This window comes from Tamandua tetradactyla, chromosome 3 (assembly GCF_023851605.1).
Source record: "Tamandua tetradactyla isolate mTamTet1 chromosome 3, mTamTet1.pri, whole genome shotgun sequence".
In the NCBI taxonomy this organism is placed as follows: domain Eukaryota; kingdom Metazoa; phylum Chordata; class Mammalia; order Pilosa; family Myrmecophagidae; genus Tamandua; species Tamandua tetradactyla.
This window is the reverse complement of record NC_135329.1, coordinates 153,913,016-153,937,105: the sequence shown is the minus strand read 5'-3', so window position 1 is coordinate 153,937,105 and position 24,090 is coordinate 153,913,016. Positions and strand designations below refer to the sequence as shown.

Below are 24,090 nucleotides of genomic sequence, written 5' to 3'. Positions count from 1 at the left end.
GTCTGATGACCTTGAGAGGGCCTAGATGAGGCCTAATTAGTGGAAGGAAAAATCTCTAAGCAGTGAGCAGGCCACGACCAGCAGGTCTGGCCTAGGAGTCCTCTCTCAGCACTCAGCCCAGGCCTTCAGAGGTGCGTTGGTCATAAGAACAGTGGAGAACTGATAGCTGATCCAGTCACCTGAGTGCTGGGAGTGTTCTTTGGGAGAAAATAAAAAACACCATCTAACTCTATAGACCCTTTGTGTGGAATGTAAAAGCATTAGTGAGAGCTCTAACTCTAGAGCTTTCCAGTGTGAAAGAGAGGTATCCATGGCTGAACTTAACACCCAGAGAAGGCACCTCTTCTCTTGTTCTACAAGGAATTGCTGTGGGAGTGGAAACAGCTAGGCAGAAGCAGTGTGCTGAAGTTGTCTGACCTCTGCATCAAGGTCAGATTCCAGATGAGCCCTCTGACTTGAATCGGAAACTTTGGAATCTATGGCCAAACCACATAAGACACCAAGGTGCAAGGAAAGACCAGAGTTTCATACCTATTGGAATGTAGAGACTAGGAAGTGTTATAATTTTAATATTGGAGAAAATATGGCCTTACTTTCATGTCACAGAATAGGCAGCCTTGAAGATATCTGGTTTACGGGTATATTTTTATGTGTATGTTGGAGGGAAAAGGGGATCAGATGCGTGGTGTTTGTAAAAACCTACATGGAAGAATAAATACAAAAGTACAGTTGTCCTTATGTGAGTGGGAGTCTTATTTTAAATGCTCTTTTGTCATTATTTTTTGATATCTTGGTAACGAGTAAATACTGACTTTTCAAAAAAGAGAAAAGAGCCAGTTGATTGTAGGAAAATAACTTTAATTACAGTTATTGGTGACCATGTTGATATTTAAATTTCCCATGATATTCAATAAGAGCAGGCACCTTGTAACTCACTCCTTATCCAAAATGAACACATTTGCCTTTGTCCTTTGACAAGATTCACAATTGTAATGATCTATTATTTATCAGCTCATATGAATACCTTCCATGAATAATATGGAGGAGAAAAGCCACAGAATTTTCTTTAAAAGAAATGTTTGGAGTTGAAACATAAAAAGGTGCTCATGCCATTAGGTTTTATTATTTGGAGCTTATGTTGTACCCCAAAACTGGTAATAAAATAGACAGATTACATCAAATTGTGACACGATGCAACTAACTGCTAGACTGCGACATGACCTACAGCTTTCTCAGGACATTAAATTGTTGGCAAACAACCAAGTTCCTATACAGGCACAGCAATGAATGCAAATGAGAAAGCTTCTGGTCATAATACAATTCAGCAATGAGGCCTTCCTACCTCCACTCTCAAAGAGCAATATAAATGGGGATTTCAGCATTCATTTATCAACTGGAACACCGTGAGCTGTGTTGAAATTTTCCTCTGCAGGTCTGGGGTTGGGGAGGGGCAATGCCCCAGTGCACCCAATGACTACAGGGTATTTTTTACTGCACACACTATGAAACCAACAGAAATTGGTGTGCCTATAATAAATATCATTGGATCGAGAATCCACAGGGATTACGGATATGCTCAGAATGACCAACCTGGAAAGGTCCTCAGAGGGATTTATGGAATTATGACATTTACAGTCAAAGGGGCTTGAAAGATCATATAATGCACATCTGTCATTTTACAGTCAAAGCATCTGTCATTTAAAGTCTATGGAGCAACTGAAGGCCCAAAGAGATCAAGAGTCACAAAGTTAATTATGAGCAGTGCCAAAACTAGAACCCAGACCTTCTGTTTTGAAATAGTCCTCAGGGAATCTTTTTTTAAATCTTAGAGTTTTCAACTCACCAAGGAACACTGCACTTTAATCTAGTTTCAATTTGTTTTGGATTTAGAGGTATTAAGAATTACTCTTTATTACCATCAAGATTTTGCCATTAAACTATATTTTCCAAACAAAATTCCTGATATGTTCATTGATTCATTCAATAATTTGGGGTGTTCACATGTAGCAGGCATTATATCAATTTTATGCTTAAGCAAGGCCACCAAATAGTTTAGGAGCTATCTAAGAACTAAAGGTTTGGCTTTATATCACAAGAACAAGTTACTGTTTCCTTTGCCCTGGATTATATCTGACTCTATGACTGGTGAGTTGGCTTATTGTCTTGGGTCCGCCAAAACCTGAGGATTAGTTACTCTGTGCTCACAGAAGAGTGATAAAACCCTTGAATTGTTTTTAGTGTGTCTTGCCAGAAACTCCAGGAAAATCCAGAGACACGTGGAAATTGCTATGTGAGGTGACAATTCTCAGGATCCTATTCTAAGCAGCAAAGGAAAATTATAATCCAGCAGTCTTTATACAAGGCATCGTCCCAGCTTTCCAACGGCAGGGAAAGTGATTTAGTGACTTCTAACTTCCAAAGCCAGATGTAATCCGTGTATAGAAATTAGGTATCCTCAATGCCTTAGAGAAAGTCTGCTTAGTGTCCAACAAAAGGACTGAAACTTTGAGATGAGGAATCCAGTATTATTCAAGAAGAGCTTGATAACAAAGACAGGGGGTGGGGGTGAAATGGGGTAAAGCTCTTCTTTTAATAGCCTCGGGAGGTTTAACTAATTGGGAAGTGTTCTGGTTTGCTAGTTGCCAGAATGCATTATACCAGGAATGGAACGGCTTTTAAAAAGGGGAATTTAATAAGTTGCTAGTTTAGAGTTCTAAGGGTGAGATAATGTCCCAATTAAAACAAGTCTATAGAAATGCCCAATCTAAGGCATCCAGGAAAAGATACCTTGGTTCAAGAAGGCCAAAGATATTCAGGGTTTCTCTCTTGGCTGGAAAGGCACATGGTGAAGTCTACTAGCTTACTCTTCCTGTTCTTGTTTCATATAGCTCCCCAGGAGGTGTTTTCCTTCTTCATCTGCAAAAGTAGCTGGCTGGTGGACTCTCTGCTTCATAGTTCAGTGGCGTTCTTTTTTGTCTCAGAATCTCGTGGCTTTCTCTCTTTTATTCTCTAGCTTTTTCCCAAGAGCTTCTTCTTTTAAAGGATTCCAGTAAAACCAGTCAAGACCCACCTGGAATGGGTGTAGACACGTCTCCACCTAATCAAGCTTAATGCCCACAGTTGATTGAGTCATATCTCCATGGAGATAAACTAAAGTTTCCAACATATAGTACTGAATAGGGATTAGAAGAAACCGTTGCTCCCACAAGGTTGATTAGGATGAAAATATGGCTTTTCTAGGGTATATAAACCTTTTCAAACCAGCACAGGAGATATGGCTATCATTCCAGACAATTTGAACAACTACTGGGCAATAGGTTGTAAAGATTTTTGTTTCTCTCCCTCTGCCTCTACATAAAGAAAAGTTTGGGCTTCTAACCTCAAACCCAAATAATATATTACACCATGCCAATCTATAAAAGTTTCTTTAGAAGGGATAACAATATAAAAAATATGAATTGCTCATTTCTAAAAAAGTATTTTTAGCCTATTGCAGTGTAAATTTGACTTCCTTTCAGTGTAATTCCCAAATAATGCATCATTTTCATCTTTAAAATATGAACTTTACTTAACATAAATCACATTTTAAATGATGTAATATTTCAAGATATTTTCAGACTTTAGGAACTGTTAATTTAACACAGATTGGTATCTGGTTTCATGCCTAATTAAGAATAATTGTTTCACCCAGGTTTTGGCAAGGTCACCAGTTAGGTTAGGAGCTATCTAAGAACTAAAGGTTTGGCTTTTCATCACAAGGAGAGGTTTCTGTTTCCTGTGCCCCTTATGATACCGACTGGTGGCAGTCATCGTATTCAATACACTCCTTTAAATAGTGCTATTACTCCCACTAAATTCTTTGATTGTTTTCAATTTAACTGGGACTAAGGTAGCTTAATGTGTCATATAATCACTTTGAGCTATTCGCAGTATAATAAAAGAATAGTCCTTCAAAATTACTTGTTGATATAGCTTATCTTTTCTGATGATAGATATTTGTTCATAAATAAAGAAACACTTTAGGACATCCCGATGTTTTATATTGTAAATATAAATCAAGAGCCAGGTGGCTCTTGATTGATTTTTACTGGAATCCTTTAAAAGAAGAAATACTTGGGAAAAAAGCTAGAGAACAACAGGAGAGAAAGCATTAAAACTCAGGGAAATATTCCTAAATTCGTCTGAATATTTGAATGTCTCAAATATCAGTTTGTTCTTAGAAAAATGTATACTTTGATTAGGTAAATCTTCATAACTTTTCAAAGCAAAATTGATCAAACAGTTTAGATTCAATGTCCTTCTAACTTACCAGAGGCAAGTTCACAGATCCAATTAACACATTTGGTGAGCACAGGGTTTTCTTTTTTCTTTTTTTTTTTTTAAATATTTTTATTGATAAATCTTCACAAACATACAATCCATACATTGTATAACAATCAATGGCTCACAATATGACATAGTTGTATATTCTTTTTTTTTAAATATTTTTATTGACAAATCTTCACAAACATACAGTCCATACATGGGATACAATCAGTGGCTCTCAATATCCTGACATAGTTGTGTATTCTTCTCCACAATCTTTTTTTTATGAAAAATAACCATATACAAACAAAAACATTCTTACCATATGATCATTCCATTCTTGTTATATAATCAGTAACTCACAAAATCATCATAGTTGTATATTCATCATCGTGATCATTTCTGAGAACATTTGCATCAATTCAGAAAAAGAAAACAGAAAAAAACTTATACATACCAAACCCCTTACTTCTCCCTTTCATTGATCACTAGCATTTCAATCTACCAAATTTACTTAAACATTTGTTCCCCCTATTATTTATTTATTTTTAATCCATATGTTCTACTCATCTGTTGATAAGGTAGATAAAAGGAGCATCAGACACAAGGTTTTCACAACCACACAGTCACATTGCGAAAGCTATATCATTATATAATCATCTTCAAACAACATGGCTACTGGAACACAGCTCTACATTTTCAGGCAGTTCCCTCCAGCCTCTGTATTACACCTTAACTAAACAGGTGATATCTATTTAATGCTTAAGACTAACCTTCAGGCTAACCTCTCCGCTCTGGAATCTCTCAGCCACTGACTTCATTTTGTCTCATTTTGCTCTTCCCTCTTTTGGTCGAGAAGATTTTCTCAATCACTTGATGATGAGTCTCAGCTCATTCTAGGGGTTTTCTCAATCCCTTGATGCTGAGTTCCAGCTCTTTCTAGGACTTCTGTCACACGTTGCCAGGAAGATCCACAACGCTGGGAGTCATGTCCCACGTACAGATGGGGAGGGCAGTGAGTTTGCTTGTCATGTTGGCTGAGAGAGGCCACATCTGAATAAGAGAAGAGGTTCTCTTGGCCCTAAGTAGGCTTAGCTTGTCCTTTGCAAGGTTAAGTTTCATATGAACAAACCCCAAGATTGGGGGCTCAGCCTATTGTTTTAGTTGTCCCCACTGCTTGTGAGAATATAAAAATTCTCCACTTGGGGAAGTTCAATTTTCCCCCTTTCTCACCATTCCCCCAAAGGGACTTTGCAAATACTTTTTTGTTCACTGTTTAAATCACTCTGGGATTTATCGGGGCATCACCCTGGACAAACCTACAAAATGTCATGCCCTACTCAAGTTTCCAAGTATTATGGTGTTCAATTAAGCTGTCCACATAAGTTATATTAGGAAATGCACTAGTCAAAATATAAATTTTGTACCAAATGAACATTGTTTGCTTTATTCTCACACATAAGTTAAAGTTTTAAAATATTAATTACCATCTATTTTCAACACCTTGCGTTATTTTTTTAACTTTTTTTACTAATTAAAGAAAATTAACAAACAAAACATTTAGAAATCATTCCATTCTACATATACAATCAGTAATTCTTAATATCATCACATAGTTGCATATTCATCATTTCTTAGTACATTTGCATCGATTTAGAAAAAGAAATAAAAAGACAACAGAAAAAGAAATAAAATGATAATAGAGAAAAAAAAAACTATACGTACCATACCCCTTACCCCTCGCTTTCATTTACCACTATTTCAAACTGAATTTAACATTTGTTCCTCCTATTATGTATTTTTATTCCATATGTTCTACTCTTCTGTTGATATAGTTGCTAAAAGGAGCATCAGAGATAAGGTTTTCACATTCACAGAGTCTCATTGTGAAAGTTATATCCTTGCTCAGTCATCATCAAGAAACATGGCTACTGAAACACAGCACTACATTTTTAGGCAACTCCCTCCAGCATCTCCACTACATTTTGAACAACAAGGTGATATCTACTTAATGTATAAGAATAACCTCCAGGATAACCTCTCGACTGTGTTTGGACTCTCTCAGCCATTTGACACTGTCTCATTTTACTCTTCCCCCTTTTGGTCAAGAAGTTTCTCTTAGTCTCTTGATGTTAATTCTCAGCTCATTCTAGGGTTTTTCTCAGTCCTTTGATGCTGAGTCTCAGCTCACTCCAGGATCTTTGTCCCACGTTGCCAGGAAGGTCCACACCCCTGGGAGTCATGTCCCACGCAGAGAGGGGGAGGGTGGTGAGACTGCTCATCATATTGGCTGGAGAGAGAGGCCACATCTGAGCAACAAAAGAGGCTCTCTTGGGGTGACTCTTAGGCCTAAATTTTAAGTAGACTTGACCTATCTTTTGTGGGGTTAAGTTTCATGTGAACAAACCCCAAGACTGGGGGCTCAGCCTATAGTTTTGGTTGTCCACACTGCTTGTGAGAATATCAAGAATTCAACTTGGGGAAGTTGAATTTCTCCCCACTCTCATCATTCCCCGAAGGGGGCTTGCAAATACTTTTCCAGTCACTGATCAAATCGTTCTGGGATTCGTCGGGGGATCACTCTGGACAAACCAACAAAATCTCATGTGCTATCTGAGATTCCAAGTATTTATGACATTCAATCAAACTATCTACATGAGTTATATTAGGAAATGCTCTAGTCAAAATCTAAATTTTGTAACAAATAAACATTTTTTGCTTTAGTCTCACACATAATGTGACATTTTAAAGTATTAGTTATCATCTATTTTCAGCACCCTGCAATAATGACAATCCTTTGTTCTTCCTTATGCAAAAACATTTTTAAAATTTGTACATTGTACATTTCACCATTATTATACACTCTAGGCATTCCTAGATTATACCATCTCGATCTTTACCATCTATCTTTCTTTCTGATTTCATTTATGTCCCCAGCCCTCCTCCCTCTATCATTCTCACATGCAGCTTCATTCAGTGTTTTAACATAATTACATTACAGTTAGGTAGTATTGTGCTGTCCATTTCTGAGTTTTTGTATCCAGACCTGTTGCACAGTCCATATCCCTTCAGCTCCAATTACCCACTATCTTACCCTAACTCTATCTCCTGATGGTCTCTGTTACCAATGATATATTCCAAGTTTATTCTCTAATGTGGGTTCATATCAGTGGGACCATATAGTATTTGTCCTTTAGTTTTTGGCTAGTCTCACTCAGCATAATGTTCTGTAGGTCCATCCATGTTGTTACATACTTCATAAGTTTATTCTGTCTTAGAGCTGCATAATATTCCATCGTATGTATATACCACAGTTTGTTTAGCCACTCGTCTGTTGATGGACATTTTGGCTGTTTCCATCTCCTTGCAATTGTAAATAATGCTGCTATAAACATTGGTGTGCAAATGTCCGTTTGTGTCTTTGCCCTTAAGTCCTCTGAGTAGATACCTAGCAATGGTATTGCTGGGTCATATGGCAATTCTATATTCAGCTTTTTGAGGAACCGCCAAACTGCCTTCCACAGTGGTTGCACCATTTGACATTCCCACTAACAGTGGATAAGTGTGCCTCTTTCTCCGCATCCTCTCCAGCACTTGTCATTTTCTTTTTTGTTGATAATGGCCATTCTGGTGGGTGTGAGATGATATCTCATTGTGGTTTTGATTTGCATTTCTCTAATGGCCAGGGACATTGAGCATCTCTTCATGTGCCTTTTGGCCATTTGTATTTCCTCTTCTGAGAGGTGTCTGTTCAAGTCTTTTTCCCATTTTGTAATTGAATTGGCTGTCTTTTTGTTGTTGAGTTGAACAATCTCTCTATAAATTCTGGATACTAGACCTTTATCTGATATGTCATTTCCAAATATTGTCTCCCATTGTGTAGGCTGTCTTTCTACTTTCTTGATGAAGTTCTTTGATGCACAAAAGTATTTAATTTTGAGGAGCTCCCATTTCTTTCTTTCTTTCTTCAGTGCTCTTGCTTTAGGTGTAAGGTCCATAAAACTGCCTCCATTTATAAGATTCATAAGACATCTCCCTACATTTTCCTCTAACTGTTTCATGGTCTTAGACCTAATGTTTAGATCTTTGATCCATTTTGAGTTAACTTTTGTATAGGGTGTGAGATATGGGTCCTCTTGCATTCTTTTGCATATGGATATCCAGTTCTCTAGGCACCATTTATTGAAGAGACTGTTCTGTCCCAGGTGAGTTGACTTGACTGCCTTATCAAAGATCAAACGTCCATAGATGAGAGGGTCTATATCTGAACACTCTATTTGATTCCATTGGTCAATATATCTATCTTTATGCCAGTGCCATGCTGTTTTGACCACTGTGGCTTCATAATATGCCTTAAAGTCCGGCAGCATGAGATCTCCAGCTTCGTTTTTTTTCCTCAAGATACTTTTAGCAATTCGGGGCACCCTGCCCTTCCAGATAAATTTGCTTATTGGTTTTTCTATTTCTGAAAAGTAAGTTGTTGGGATTTTGATTGGTATTGCGTTGAATCTGTAAATCAATTTAGGTAGGATTGACATCTTAACTATATTTAATCTTCCAATCCATGAACATGGTATGCCCTTCCATCTATTTAGGTCTCCTGTGATTTCTTTTAACAGTTTCTTGTAGTTTTCTTTGTATAGGTCTTTTGTCTCTTTAGTTAAATTTATTCCTAAGTATTTTATTCTTTTATTGCAATTGTAAATGGGATTTGTTTCTTGATTTCCCCCTCAGCTTGTTCATTGCTAGTGTATAGAAACACTACAGATTTTTGAATGTTGATCTTGTAACCTGCCACTGCTGTACTCGTTTATTAGCTCTAGTAGTTTTGCTGTGGATTTTTCAGGGTTTTCGACGTATAGTATCATATCATCTGCAAACAGTGATAGTTTTACTTCTTCCTTTCCAATTTTGATGCCTTGTATTTCTTTTTCTTGTCTAATTGCTCTGGCTAGAACTTCCAACATGATGTTGAATAACAGTGGTGATAGTAGACATCCTTGTCTTCTTCCTGATCTTAGTGGGAAAGTTTTCAATTTTTCCCCATTGAGGATGATATTAGCTCTGGGTTTTTCATATATTCCCTCTATCATTTTAAGGAGGCTCCCTTGTATTCCTATCCTTTGAAGTGTTTTCAACAGGAAAGGATGTTGAATCTTGTCAAATGCCTTCTCTGCATCAATTGAGGTGATCATGTGATTTTTCTGCTTTGGTTTGTTGATATGGTGTATTACATTAATTGATTTTCTTATGTTGAACCATCCTTGCATACCTGGGATGAATCCTACTTGGTCATGATGTATAATTCTTTTAATGTGTTGCTGGATTTGATTTGCTAGAATTTTGTTGAGGATTTTTGCATCTATATTCATTAGAGAGATTGGTCTGTAGTTTTCTTTTTTTTGTAACATCTTTGCCTGGTTTTGGTATGAGGGTGATGTTGGCTTCATAGAATGAATTAGGTAGCTTTCCCTCCACTTCAATTTTTTTGAAGAGTTTGAGCAGGGTTGGTACTAATTCTTTCTGGAATATTTGGTAGAATTCACATGTGAAGCCGTCTGGTCCTGGACTTTTCTTTTTGGGAAGCTTTTGAATGACTGATTCAATTTCTTTGCTTGTGATTGTTTTGTTGAGGTCATCTATTTCTTCTTGAGTCAAAGTTGGTTGTTCATGCCTTTCTAGGAACTTGTCCATTTCATCTACATTGTTGTATTTATTTGCATAAAGTTGTTCATAGTATCCTGTTATTACCTCCTTTATTTCTGTGGGGTCAGTGGTTATGTCTCCTCTTCCCTTTCTGATCTTATTTATTTGTGTTCTCTCTCTTCTTCTTTTTGTCAATCTTGCTAAGGGCCCATCAATCTTAATGATTTTCTCATAGAACCAACTTCTGGTCTTATTGATTTTCTCTATTGTTTTCATGTTCTCAATTTCATTTATTTCTGCTCTAATCTTTGTTATTTCTTTCCTTTTGTTTGCTTTGGGGTTAGTTGTCTGTTCTTTCTCCAGTTCTTCCAAGTGGACAATTAATTCCCGAATTTTTCCCTTTCTTCTTTTTTGATATAGGCATTTAGGGCAATAAATTTCCCTCTTAGCACTGCCTTTGCTGTGTCCCATAGGTTTTGATATGTTGTGTTTTCATTTTCATTCGCCTCGAGATATTTACTAATTTCTCCTGTAATTTCTTCCTTGACCCACTGGTTGTTTAAGAGTGTGTTGTTGAGCCTCCACATATTTGTGAATTTTCTGGCACTCTGCCTATTATTGATTTCCAACTTCATTCCTTTATGATCTGAGAAAGTGTTGTGTATGATTTCAATCTTTTTAAATTGTTGAGACTTGCTTTGTGACCCAGCATATGGTCTATCTTTGAGGATGATCCATGAGCACTTGACAAAAAGGTGTATCCTGCTGTTGTGGGGTGTAATGTCCTATAAATGTCTTTTAAATCTAGCTCATTTATTGTAATATTCAAATTCTCTGTTTCTTTATTGATCCTCTGTCTAGATGTTCTGTCCATTGATGAGAGTGGGGAATTGAAGTCTCCAACTATTACGGTAGATGTGTCTATTTCCCTTTTCAGTATTTGCAATGTATGCCTCATGTATTTTGGGGCATTCTGGTTCGGTGCATAAATATTTATGATTGTTATGTCTTCTTGTTGAATAGTTCCTTTTATTAGTAGATAGTATCCTTCTTTGTCTCTTTTAACTGTTTTACATTTGAAGTCTAATTTGTTGGATATTAGTATAGCTACTCCTGCTCTTTTCTGGTTGTTATTTGCATGAAATATCTTTTCCCAACCTTTCACTTTCAACTTATGTTTATCTTTGGGTCTAAGATGTGTTTCCTGTAGACAGCATATAGAAGGATCCTGTTTTTTAATCCATTCTGCCAGTCTATGCCTTTTGATTGGGGAGTTCAGTCCATTAACATTTAGTGTTATTACTGTTTGGGTAGTACTTTCCTCTACCATTTTGCCTTTTGTATTTTATATATCATATCTAATCTTCCTTCTTTCTATACTCTTCTCCACACCTCTCTCTTCTGTCTTTTCATATCTGTCTCTAGTGCTCCCTTTAGTATTTCTTGCAGAGCTGGTCTCTTGGTCACAAATTCTCTCAGTGACTTTTCGTCTGAAAATGTTTTAATTTCTCCCTCATTTTTGAAGGACAATTTTGCTGGATATAGAATTCTTGGTTGGCAGTTTTTCTCTTTTAGTAATTTAAATATATCATCCCACTGTCTTCTTGCCTCCATGGTTTCTGCTGAGAAATCTACACATAGTCTTATTGGGTTTCCCTTGTTTGTGATGGATTGCTTTTCTCTTGCTGCTTTCAAGATCCTCTCTTTCTCTTTGACCTCTGACATTCTAACTAGTAAGTGTCTTGGAGAACGTCTATTTGGATCCATTCTATTTGGGGTGCGCTGCACTTCTTGGATCTGTCATTTTAGGTCTTTCATAAGAGTTGAGAAATTTTCAGTGATAATTTCTTCCATTAGTTTTTCTCCTCCTTTCCCTTCTCTTCTCCTTCCTGGACACCCACAACATGTATATTTGTGCGCTTCATATTATCATTCAATTCCATGAGCCCCTGCTCATATTTTTCCATTCTTTTCCCTATAGTTTCTTTTTCTTTTTGGATTTCAGATGTTCCATCCTCCAGTTCACTAATCCTAAACTCTGTCTCCTGAAATCTAGCATTGTAGGTTACCATTGTTTTTTCATCTCTTCTACTGTATCTTTCATTCCCATAAGTTCTGTGATTTGTTTTTTTCAGACTTTCCATTTCTTCTTTTTTTCATCCCTTGCCTTCTTCATGTCCTCCCTCAATTCATTGATTTGGTTTTTGATGAGGTTTTCCATTTCTGTTCGTATATTCAGAATTAGTTGTCTCAGCTCCTGTATCTCATTTGAAGTATTGGTTTGTTCCATTGACTGGGCCATATCTTCAATTTTCCTGGTGTGATTTGTTATTTTTTGCTGGTGTCTGGACATTTAATTACCTTAATTAGTTTATTCTGGATATTGCTTTCATTTATCTTACCTAGGGTTTTCTTGCTAGATGAATTTGTTGTCTATCTGTTCATTGACCTTCAGTTCAGCTTTTTCTGGGCCTCTTGCTTAAGTTTTGTTTAACAGAGGGTAATTTTTCAGTTCTTGTTTTCTTGTTTCTTGTCCTGCTTGTAAGGAGCCTTTTCCCTCCCCACCCTTAGAGGGTCTACATAGGTATTACAGACTCCAGTCGGGTTTTCCCGGACTAAGCTGGCCTCCTTTCGGGGGGAAGGAATCACCTGCGTCAGTTTTCCCTGAGTGTGAAACCCAGCAGGTTGAAAGACTTTCCTGTGAAGTCTCTGGGCTCTGTTTTTCTTATCCTGCCCAGTATGTGGTGCTTGTCTGTCTGCGGGTCCCACCAGCAAAAGATGTGTGGCTCCTTTAACTTTGGAAGGCTTTCCCTGCTGGGGGCATGGTGGAGACAGAGGAAAGGTTGTAGGCTGGTTTTAATGGCTTCAAATTGCGAAGCCCTGGGGTCTGAATTCCTTGAGAGAGGGATTCCACCTGAATTGTGTTTCACCCCTCCCGTGGGGAAGGTTCAGGGGGGAGATAGCCCTGAAAGAAGCCTGTTTCTACATATGCTTGGGGTGGGTGCAGCCTGTGTAATCCTGACGCTGAATCCAGAGGCAGCCAAGCCTCCGTAGAAACAGCCACAGAAGGCTCTGTTTCGTCCCCTTTCCTCTTTTTTGGTTAGCCCAATAGGCGACCTCTGCCTTGACCAGTTTCGCCTGAGCTGGGGGCCTAATTTTAGTGTCAGAATTTGTTTATTAATGCCACTATTGGTGTTTGGTTGGACTCAGTCTCTGCTACTGTTAGAGTTTCTTTCCTTTCCCTCCAGGGAGCCGCCTGTGGGGGAGGGGCGCCGGCCACCGTGTCTTGGGGAACTCACTGTTCCGGAGACTCACAGCTGGTCCAGCTGGTCCAGACTGGGGTACGCTGTGTGTCCGGTCACTGTCGTGGCTCCGGGAGCTGCTCTGTACTGTTTCTGGTTATTTAGTAGTTGCTCTGGAGGACGAACTAAAACACGCGCATATTATTAAGCCGCTATGGGCACATGGTTTTCATTACATTTCACTTTCATTAACAAAACACATGCATTTCAACATTTCCTTGCATTTTGTATTGGGAGGTCATGGCACAATTTCTCACAAATATTCTAATTCTTAAAATCATTTTATTCCTGGAATTTAATCAGGGCCACATTGAATTAATATTTATTTTATTTAAAAATTAAATGAGGAAGATAATAAAGAAGATAATACGACAAGCATTTACACATAGTTCATATATATGCATTAGAAGAACAAGCACTATTTGCTTAGGTCATTTAAAAGCTTTGAAACTGTTCAATTATTGACAAAAATATCAATTATTACAATTTGGGCTTAGTAGTTAAGCTAGATTGTAATACACATTTTAAGTGACTTCCCTGTCTAAGAAATAATACATGTAAACACAAATGAGAGTTCGACTATAAGACAACAAAAAATACATCTGCTTAAAATGAAATTTTGAAATCCCACCTGAAAATCAATGAGTGCTTTTAATTTGAGATGTTTATAAATTTACCTAAGCTAAAAGCTTACTTTAGCCAATGTTAAATAAATAAAAAATGCCATAAAGTTTTTCATTTAATATTTTGAAAGGGGAAAAAAAAAACGAAAACAGGCAAATGAGGAAGAATCTGAAATAAAGCTAGAAACCCTGGCATGGCAAGATATGGGAAAATATTGTCTGAATAACGGTGTTACATGGGTCAAAACAGTTTCCTCGGTGCCTCAAGAGTGTTACTGATGAATTATCCTGGAGGTTAAGATATCATGCACCTACTCTACACATTATCATATGAAATTATTTTACAAAGGATCTAGGGAATGGAAAAAGAGTTATAATGTACTCAAGGTTCATCCATGTTGTAGCCTGATTCAGTTCTTCATTCCTTTAATGGCCAAACAACGTTGCCTTGTATGGCTATACTACGTATTATTTACCCCATTCATGAACTGATGAGCAGCATTTGGGTTGCTTTTACTTTGGAGCTAGTATGAACAATGTTGCTATGAGCATTTGTGTACAAACTTTTGTACAGGCATATTTTCATTTCTCTTGAGCATATACCTAGGAGTAGAATTGCTCCTAGTTGAGTATGGTAACTCTATCTTTTCAACCTTTTCAGGAACTGTCAGACGTTTTTCCAAAGCAGCTGCCTCATTTTACATTCCTACCAGCAGTGTTTGAAGACTTTAATTTCTCTACATCCTCACCAGCACTTGATTTTTTCTTTCTTTCTTTTTTTTTTTTATTATAGCCTTCCTAGTGGGTGTGAAGTAGTATCTCATTTTGGTTTTTGTTTGCATATTCTTGATGGCCAATAATATTGTGCATCTTTTCATGGGTTTAGTAACCTTTTTCTTTTAAATGTCTATTCAGATTCTTTCCCCAATTTTTAATTGGGTTCTTTGTTTTTCATTAGATACAAATCCCTTTTCAGATATATAGGAATTGCAAAAATTTTCTACCATTCTTTGGTCTGTCTTTTCACTTTACTGATGATATCCTTTGAAGTACAAAAGTTTTTAATTTTGTCAAAGTCCAATCTAGCTATCTTTTTCTTTTGTTGCTTGTGCTTTTGGTATTAGATCTAAGAAGGCTTTGCCTAACTCAAAGTCATGAATATTGACTACTCTATTTTCTTCTAAGAGTGCTATAATTTTAGTTCTGACATTTACTTCTAAGATTCATTTTGAGTTAGTTTTTGTATATCAGGTGAGGTAGGAGGCCAGATTCATTCTTCTGCATGTGGATAGCCAATTCTCTCAGCACCATCATTGAAAAAAAACTATTTTTCCTCATTGAATTGTCTTGGTACCTTCATAGAAAATCAGTTGACTATAAATGCATACATTTATATCTAGATTCTCAATTCTATTCTATTGATTTGTATGTCTATACTATGTCAGTACCAGACTGTCTTAATTCTTGTAGGCTTATAGTAAGTTTTGAAATAAGCCTTCCAATTTTGTTCTTTTTCAAGATTATTTTGGCTGTTCTAGGTCCCCTCATCCCACCGCTATCTGATTTCTGTCTACATTTTAGCTATAACAATTCTCACCAATTACTACCAAACTATTTGTTTTTAAATCCAATAAAACAATTTAGGGCTCATGTGATTTTTCAGCGTTTGGTATTGTTGACCACTTCCTCTTGCTAAAACACTTGATTTCCATGACAACATATTCTATTGGATTATCTCATCTCTCAAGTTAATTCCAAGTCCCCTTGATTTATTTCTGTGTTTCATATATTCATTTTAAGTCCTGAGATGCCTTGGGGTTTTTTTCTCCTCATTTTGTACTTATCTATTAGTAATTTAATCTACTTTCATGGTTTTTATCATATGCTGATCACTTTGAAGTCACTTCTAAATTAATATTTTTAGATCTCTTTTGCTCTCTATTTCATTTCTCCAATTGCCTACTATCAAATTCCAATTAAAGTCTTACAGGCACCTCAAACTAAACGTTCCTAAAATATAATTTTCCTACATATTCTGCTACTCCTTTTATAATGCCTATCTTAAGGCAATATGAAAGCACATGCTCAGAACACCTAATTTCTCTGTCAGCTCCACAATCTCAATTTTTTCTGGTCCTCTACTTAAAATTCTATCCTCAATGCTCTCTATCCTCTTTCTATGTTTTTTTTTTCATTTTTTTTAACCATCTAACATACTAAATCCCTTATTGTTTTTTCTCTTTCAAGAGTTCCACAAGTTAAGGGTTTTTTTCTCTTCTTCGCACCAAAACAGTATCTCTGTACATAATAAGCTCTCTATAAATATGAAGCTTTTCAGATAGATCTCTAGGCTTGCTTTTATTCACTGTTTTATCACTTGATTGTGAGATACTTTTCCTGCTTCTTTGAATGTGTAGTAATGTTTGGTTCAATGCTGGACATGGTGGATAATATGTCGTAGAAGCTCTGCATTATGTTATTTTCTAAAGAGAGTTCAGTTTTGTCATGGCAGGTAGTTCAATGACTGGAGATTCACTTATATTCGTACTGAAGTACTTTATTCCAGTTTTGTTCTTACTCCTAAGATATGATACTTACAGTCTGACCTTGCTGGGGTCTCAATTAAATGCTAGGGGTTCTATGCAGACCTTTCTAATCTGGCTGAGCTTGCATGCCAACATCTCACCTGCACTGAGCCTCCCAGCTGAGAGTTACTTCCAGACCTCTGGACCTCACCCATGCTTGTACAGTCCAAGGGCTGACTTATGATCTGAGGGAATTTCCACTCAGAATCTGAGGTTTTCTTCCCTATAGCTCCCCCATTTTTTCATACCCTCACCCCAAATCTCAGCCACCTTTGCTGTCCCCAACTCTAATTTTCTGCAGACTTCACACAACAAAACTGATGCTCTCTTTTTGAGTCATATCTCCCTACACCATGGACTGGAAAATGTTCTCTCAGATAAAGCTTATGTGAATCTGGAAGTTACTTTATATATTTCTCCTTTCCCAAGGATTTCAGCCCAGCATTGATTGCTATACAGTGTCTGCAAATATGATTTTATATATTTTGTCCAGGCTTCATAGTTATTTACAGTGGAAGGATAGGTCTAATATCAACTACTCCATAATGGCCAAAACCAGTAATCCTATAAATATTTTTATATGAATTAATCATCAAATTCTGTTGATTCTACCCATTTAATATTTCTTGAATCCATCTCCTTTTCTTTTCCCCATTTTGCTTCCACCTTTGTTTAGTTTTGTCCCAGATTTCCTGAGCTATTATAGCAAATACCACAACAAGTTGGTTTAAACAATGGGGATTGGCTCTTGGTTTCAGAAGACAGAAGTACACATCAAGGCACTGTCTTCTAGAAGGCTTGCTTCTTCCTGGGGGCTGCAGCATCTAATTGGCCAGTAATCCTTGGGTTCCTTGGCTTTCCCATTATATAGAGATATCCTCTCCTTTCTCTTCTGATTCCTTTGACCTCCAGCTTCCAGCTTCCCCTCATGGCTTTCACTCTCTCTGTCTGAATTTCTTCTGCTTATAAAGGACTCCAGTGATCTGGATGTAGGTCCATCCTCTTTCAGAGGGCCACACCTTAACTAAAACAACATCTTCAAGAGATCCCATTCACAGCAGGGTCCCATCCACAGGCATGTGGATCAAGACCAGATCATATTTAAATTGGGGCATGTGCTGGCTTGAAACTGTCTTGTACCCCAGAAAAGCCACGTTCTTTAATCCTTGTCAGTATTGCTGGGTGGGATCTTTTTGATTAAGCTCTTTCAATGGAAATATGACCCACCCAATTCTGGGTAGGGCCTTTTGATTAGGTGGTTTCCATGGAGATGTGTCTCCAACCATTCAAGATGGAGTTGCTTACTGGAGTCCTTTAAGAGGGAACCATTTTGGAAAAAGCTTTGGAACCCACACAGCCAGAGACCTTTGGAGATACAGAAGAAAAATACACCCTGGGGAATTCTTTAGGAAATGAGAAGCCAGGAGAGAAAGCTAGTAGACATTGCCAGGTGCCTTCCCAGCTGACAGAGGTGTTCTGGACAGTATCAGCCATTCTTGAATAATGGGAACCTCTTGTTGATGCCTTAATTTGGACATTTCATGGCCTCAGAACCCTAAACTTGCAACTTAAATTCCCTTTTCAAAAGCCATTCCATTTCTGGTATATTGGGTTCTGCCAGCTTTAGCAAACTAAAACAAGGTACATAATTCATTCCACCATCACCTGTAGCCTAGTTTATTTTCACAATGCTTTGATTGATCTCTTTGCCTCCAGTTCTGCCTACTCCAAATATTTTGCTTCACTCCAGGCAGTGATATTTTTAATGTTAATATTACATGTTATTCCTCTCTAAAAAACAGTGGTTCTTCATTGTAGTCAGGATGAAATCCAAACTCCTTGCTGCCCTCTTCCTCTCTCTTTCATACAAACACTTACTGTAAATTACCTTCAGTTCTTAGACATACATGGTGCTCTCTCACTTCCATGCCTTTGCACATGCAGCTTACCTTGCCTGAAACAATTCAACTTTTGCTGACTAACCCTAGTCATCCCTCAGGCATTTGTTCAGAGACCATATCCTCTGGGAAGTCTGCAATGATTTGCAGTTTGGATGAGGTGCTCCATCCATTTATGTGCATTTTGCACTCAACTTTTCCCAATTATCATCTATATCACACTGTTTTGTAATTATCTATCTATTTGCTTTTCTCACTCCTACTAGGTCCTAAATTTCTTGAGGTAAGCACTATGTGTTATTCATTGTTGTAGTGCTATTTCCCGGATGACCAAATACATATTTCTTAAATTAATGCGTGTTAGTTTTTAGAAACTTGCTTGACAAGAATATTTTCCTTCTCAGTAAATTATATTCCCTCCCCTTCTGCAAGAAATGCATATAAACGTGCATGCACACATACATACCTCTAAGAAAAATAAAAGTCAAGGAACAATTTTAAAAAAGAATATGGCACTAAAATTATAAAGAACAGGATGGAAAGCCTTGTTATATCTGTCAGATATTTGAACATATTAAACACCCAGGTATTTGGTTTTGTGTTATATGAATAAAGTAAACAAAATGCTAAGAAATTTTCCATTAAGGCTATAATGAAACTGTTGAAGTCTCTACAATTATGCTGACTTGCAACATCTTTAAATCATCACGTTAGTTAGAAAGGAGAGGATAGAATTAGCTCATCCTATTCATTTCATAGATGAGCTGAGTTTGAAAGAATTAAAGTGACTTGCCCAAGTTAATTGAATAGTACACCTATTACCTGACTCTCCTGTACTCCTTCACTTTTCTTTAAATTTATTATGTTCCATATGAAAGAAACATCAACCACCAACATTTACTAAAGTCTTAGTACATGTGGAGGGAAACAGTTTGCTACTCACCCTTATCTTAGGACTCAGGTTTTGCAAAAAGTAACACCACAAGCACGTAGGAGGAACTGAAGATTGGGTGGGGTCAGAAAGAAGGGGCTACCGGGAGGTGTCAAGGTCCATGAAAACATGATCCCTTCGCTGTCAATTTACAGAGAGTTTATAACACAATAATAAATGATATGGATATTTAATCCTGAACCCTCCAACAAGTGGCTTTTCCTTAGAAGAGTTTCCTACTTGGTTACTATTGTATTTAATGAATAACACATGTGACAAAGACACATGTTTAAATGAAACAGAAGAAAAATATCATTGAATTCTGAACATCAAGAATTGATACTGAAAGCCACAAGATTAAAGTTACTAACCCATTTTCTGAACATCTGCAACAACCGCTTTTCAGGCGCTTTAGAGCCTTTCTGGAACTAGGTGGGTATATTAAAAATAAACTAAGTAAATGACTTTGTGTTTTGTTTTTAATAAATGACTAGGTAAAATCAAATTACGTGGATGCAGACTGTGAATCAGTTATTCAACTATTTCAATGACATTTCTTATTTTTATTCATGGATCTAGATACTGTAAAAATATCTACTGGAAAATGTCTCATAGCATAGAGTTAATTATTTTTTGAGAGGTTTTGACTGATAAGTTGAATTATTATATAACTAAATTTCCAATCTTGCCTTCATTCTCCCAGTGTTGCAGAAAGTACTTATAAGAACGGTCTTATTTTTTTCTCCCAACATGTTGTCAGTGGCACTGAATTAGCCCACACTTTATAAACAAGGACAATTAGGTACATTGGGGGTCACATTCTTTATCTTGTATCACAAGATCATTTGGTACCAGACTCAGGAACAGAAGGTGTATCTTTCATTAGGCTCATGGAATCAACTTGATCCTGAAGAAAGCTGTCTGCTGATATTCACAGCACTCTCAGTATCTGGCTCCCCCCGCCAAGTGGTTGATGGCTTTACTGAGTACTCTGGCATACATGTACTATGCTAAGCACTTTACATGTAGTAATTCAATTCAATCTATTATCGTCTCCATTTTATAGATGATGAAACAGGCTCAGAGGGTTTAGTAACTTGCCCAATATGCACAGCTAGCAATAGGAAAGCTCGGATTTAAAGCTCAGAACTCTGGTTCTAGAATGAGCTCATTCTTGATCACTACCATCTAGTTCTACTTCTCCACATAACCCATCTTTCTATTCAACCCTACAGATGTTGCCTTAATAAGTGCACAAGTTCACCCTCAATTTCCTTCTTCATCAGGAACCAATAAAACAGGTGGAAAATTTTACTTCTATTAAAGTGAGTTCACTTAGGGAAGCAAGGACTCTAAAGCTCCAGGCCAGCTATTAAGCAAGTGGTGACCTCACAGGAAATGTTTATTTGTCCCTAGAGAGTCATTACATCTCTCCTAGCTTAGGAAAGTAATGCAAGTGTACGCTTTTGAGGGTTCAACATAATCCACATGTCAGCTGCCCTAGCTGCTATTCATCAGAGAATTCCATGGTATCTAAGGTCTCATGCTCATGTTTTAAAATGTAGTGATAGACATTGACATTATGATAATGCCAGAAATCAAGCTCCAAATATTTAGCCCAGACGCATGGCTTTCATTAATGCCACAAAATTTAAGAGATATTTTATCGGCCACTGATCAAAGGAAGCAGCAGGAGCTGATACAAGCACAAGACAGGATGCGTGCAGTGTCCTTCACTCAAGCATACCTCGACACAGAGCATCTCCAGAAATAGGCAGCACAATTGCCATTCAGTGGTGGTATTCCAATGAATAGAGGTCTCTGTGAAGGCAAAACCCTGAACCCATCCATCAGACTTAAAATCAGGTCCTGATTTAAAGTGATGAGGCACTCACTGGGTGTGCATTGCTGGTAAAGGTCATGTCAACTTGCTTCCGAACAGGAATGGAGTGAAACACAAAAATCATGTGACTCCTCAAGTGGCTTAGTTTTGTACAGATAAAATGGTTTTATTTGCAACCATGGCTAAGGAAGAGGGAAAGGCATCTGCAAACCATGAAACTTATTAAACAAATTTGTTTCCGAGTCAAGTACTGGAGGTACTCTGAGTCCTAATTAATACCTCTTGCAAATGTACCCTCATAGCTAACATTCACTTGCCTAATGTAAACCATATATTCCTTCCACCATTTTAATGATATAGATGGAAATTACTGGTACTTTTTCACTGAATATTTCTATTAGAAAATTCTTTCTTTCCAGGCTGCTACTCTGTACTAAGATTCATGGGTGAGAAAAATCTCTCTGGAAACATTTTCCCAGTTTTTTTTTTTCTCTTCTTTTCTCATAGTCCATCAGTAGGGGAGAAACCTTATGAGTGATTTTTAAATGTGGCATTAAGTATTTTGCTTCTGGTAGAGCCAAGCTTCTGCACGGATAGATCTTTTCACATAAACAATAGAGATAAATTGAAAAGATGATAACTGAGTCCAGTCCATCCCTGTACACTTGAAGTTTAATCATCACATATCTCATAAAAAGAGATTTTATGATTTATAGTGAGGTTATGAAAATACTTGCTCTTTTTCAGAAACTAATAACTTGAAAGAAACAAATTTCTTTACCTTCTCTAAATGCTGCTATATATCTGTTTTCATTTTTAAAAGCCCTCCTCACATGCATGACCTCGTAGAGAGAGATGCACAGATACACAAGATTTCAGAGTTGTAAGAGAACTTGGCGATCACTCCGTCACATGGTCCTCACCCTGATTATCTCTCACAAACTCCTGTTGATCTGGGTAATCACTCGCTCCCCATAGAGATTATCACTCAATGGATCTGGGGGGTGGACTCCATGGATACATTTTTTTCAAAAGCCCTCCCAGTGCTTCTAATGTATGGCCAAGCTTGAGAAGCTTTGATCTTGTCTAATCATCCTTTTTTTTTTTTTTTTTTTGACCACAGAGATTAAATGATTTGTTCAATGTCCACAGACCGCTTGTGGTAGAGGAGGGACTATAACCTCAGGCTCTAGATTGCCACACCCATGCGCTATTTTTTATATCTTTTAATCAGAAATTTTTTAAAGTTGAAATCAATTTGATCATACATATATCTTAAAAAATAAAACAAAACCAAGACTTCCTCTTCTGCACTCACTTTCGCAGGGACACCTTCCCTGTCCTCTACCGCAGTCGTTCTAGAGAACTAGCTGTACATGAGCACGGATGGGTTCAGTTATGTTGATGTCCTAATCCCCGGTCCTCAGAATGTAGCTTATTTTGGAAAAAGAGATGTTAAGATGGAATTGGGCAAGTCAAAATTACATCATACTGGAGCAGGGTGGGCTCTTATTCCAATATAACTAGGAAAGGAGACAGACAGACAGCAGAGAGAAGATGGCCATGTAACAACAGGGGAAGAAATTAAGTTATGCCACCAGCCAAGGAACTCGAAGGAACTTCCAGCCACCACCACAAGCCAGGAGAGAGGCATGGAACAGGTTCTTTCTTACAGACTTCAGAGGGGACCTGATGCTTCTGACACCTTGATTTCAGACATCTAACTTCCAGAACTCTGAGACAACAAATTTCTGTTGTTTTAAGTCATCCAATTTGTGGTACTTTGTTATAGCAGCTCTGTGAAACTAAGACACTATACAACATCATATTTAAGATAAACATATTAAGAAATGATTCCAGAATAAATTGTCATGAAAGTACTGCTTTTAACAGTACAGAATTCAAATGAATGACACCTATTTGCTGTTGTATTAGAATAGTAACAGTAGCAGACAAATAAGTTCTATTTTTCATATTATTTGTATAATGTGTTCTAGCACTGTACTGAGTGCAACTAGAACATCTCATGGTATCCTCACAACCACCCCCTGAGGTCCATATAGTATTATCTCATTTAACAGAGAAGACAACAGACACCAAAGTTTAAATAAATTCCTCAAGGTCACATGTCTAGGAACTGGAGTTTAAAGTTTAGTTTTAGGTTCACAATGTAAAACGATACTTCAAAAGCAGATTTTAATTTCAATTATAATAAACTGATGTTTGAGCAGCAGTTTAAAAGGAACAGTGTACTTATCTCTTATATTATTTCATTTAAACCTCACAAGATTTATTGGCATTACGATTTTGTTGAAGAGAAACCAAGGCTTATGGTATATGCAATGACCTCACTGGTAGTAGGTGACCAAACCCAAATCTGAGCCTCTGTACATTACTCTATTTCAATACACCAAACTGTCTTTAAATCTGAAGTTCATTCCATGACATTGAGTATTTCATATAGTCAGGATTGCTAGGAAAATAGTATAAAACTGACTATAAACAGCCAAAGAACAAATGCCTTGCTATTTGGATAAAATTGTTGATTGTATTGAAATTCCTGGGTACATTAGGAAACAAAAATAAATTGCAGCAAATCTCCCCCCAAATGTTATTGTGCATCCTTTCATTTTTATTCACATAGTCTGTGTTTACTGAGCTGTGGTACAGGATGCATGGGCTATTTTTATTCAGAGAAAGGTGATAACACCAGCCAAGCAGAAGGAACCAGCCATGACCAGAATGCAATGGCCTTCATTATCTTCCAACTCCCTCCTAAATGACTCACGGATTGCTGGCAGATGGTGTTTTCTCTCACCCCTTGCCTTGCACTTATTTAATTATTTTAACTGAGTTTTTGTTCTACTGCCATGATGCCTCATAGGCAAATATATCTGGGAGGTGGATCCTTTCCTCACATTGACCAGTGCGTTTAGAAAACTTCTCAGGCACTCCGT

The 24,090-nt window shown here is 37.3% G+C and overlaps 1 long non-coding RNA gene across 1 annotated transcript in view; it reads right to left on the bottom strand.

The window, feature by feature from the left end:
- Positions 1 to 1,132: 1,132 nt before the first annotated feature.
- Positions 1,133 to 24,090, bottom strand: part of LOC143677834 (uncharacterized) — a 70,282-nt gene continuing 47,324 nt past the window's right edge. The window contains exon 4 of the long non-coding RNA XR_013172917.1: positions 1,133 to 1,151. This is a non-coding gene — a long non-coding RNA (uncharacterized LOC143677834). The remainder of the gene's footprint in view (positions 1,152 to 24,090) is intronic.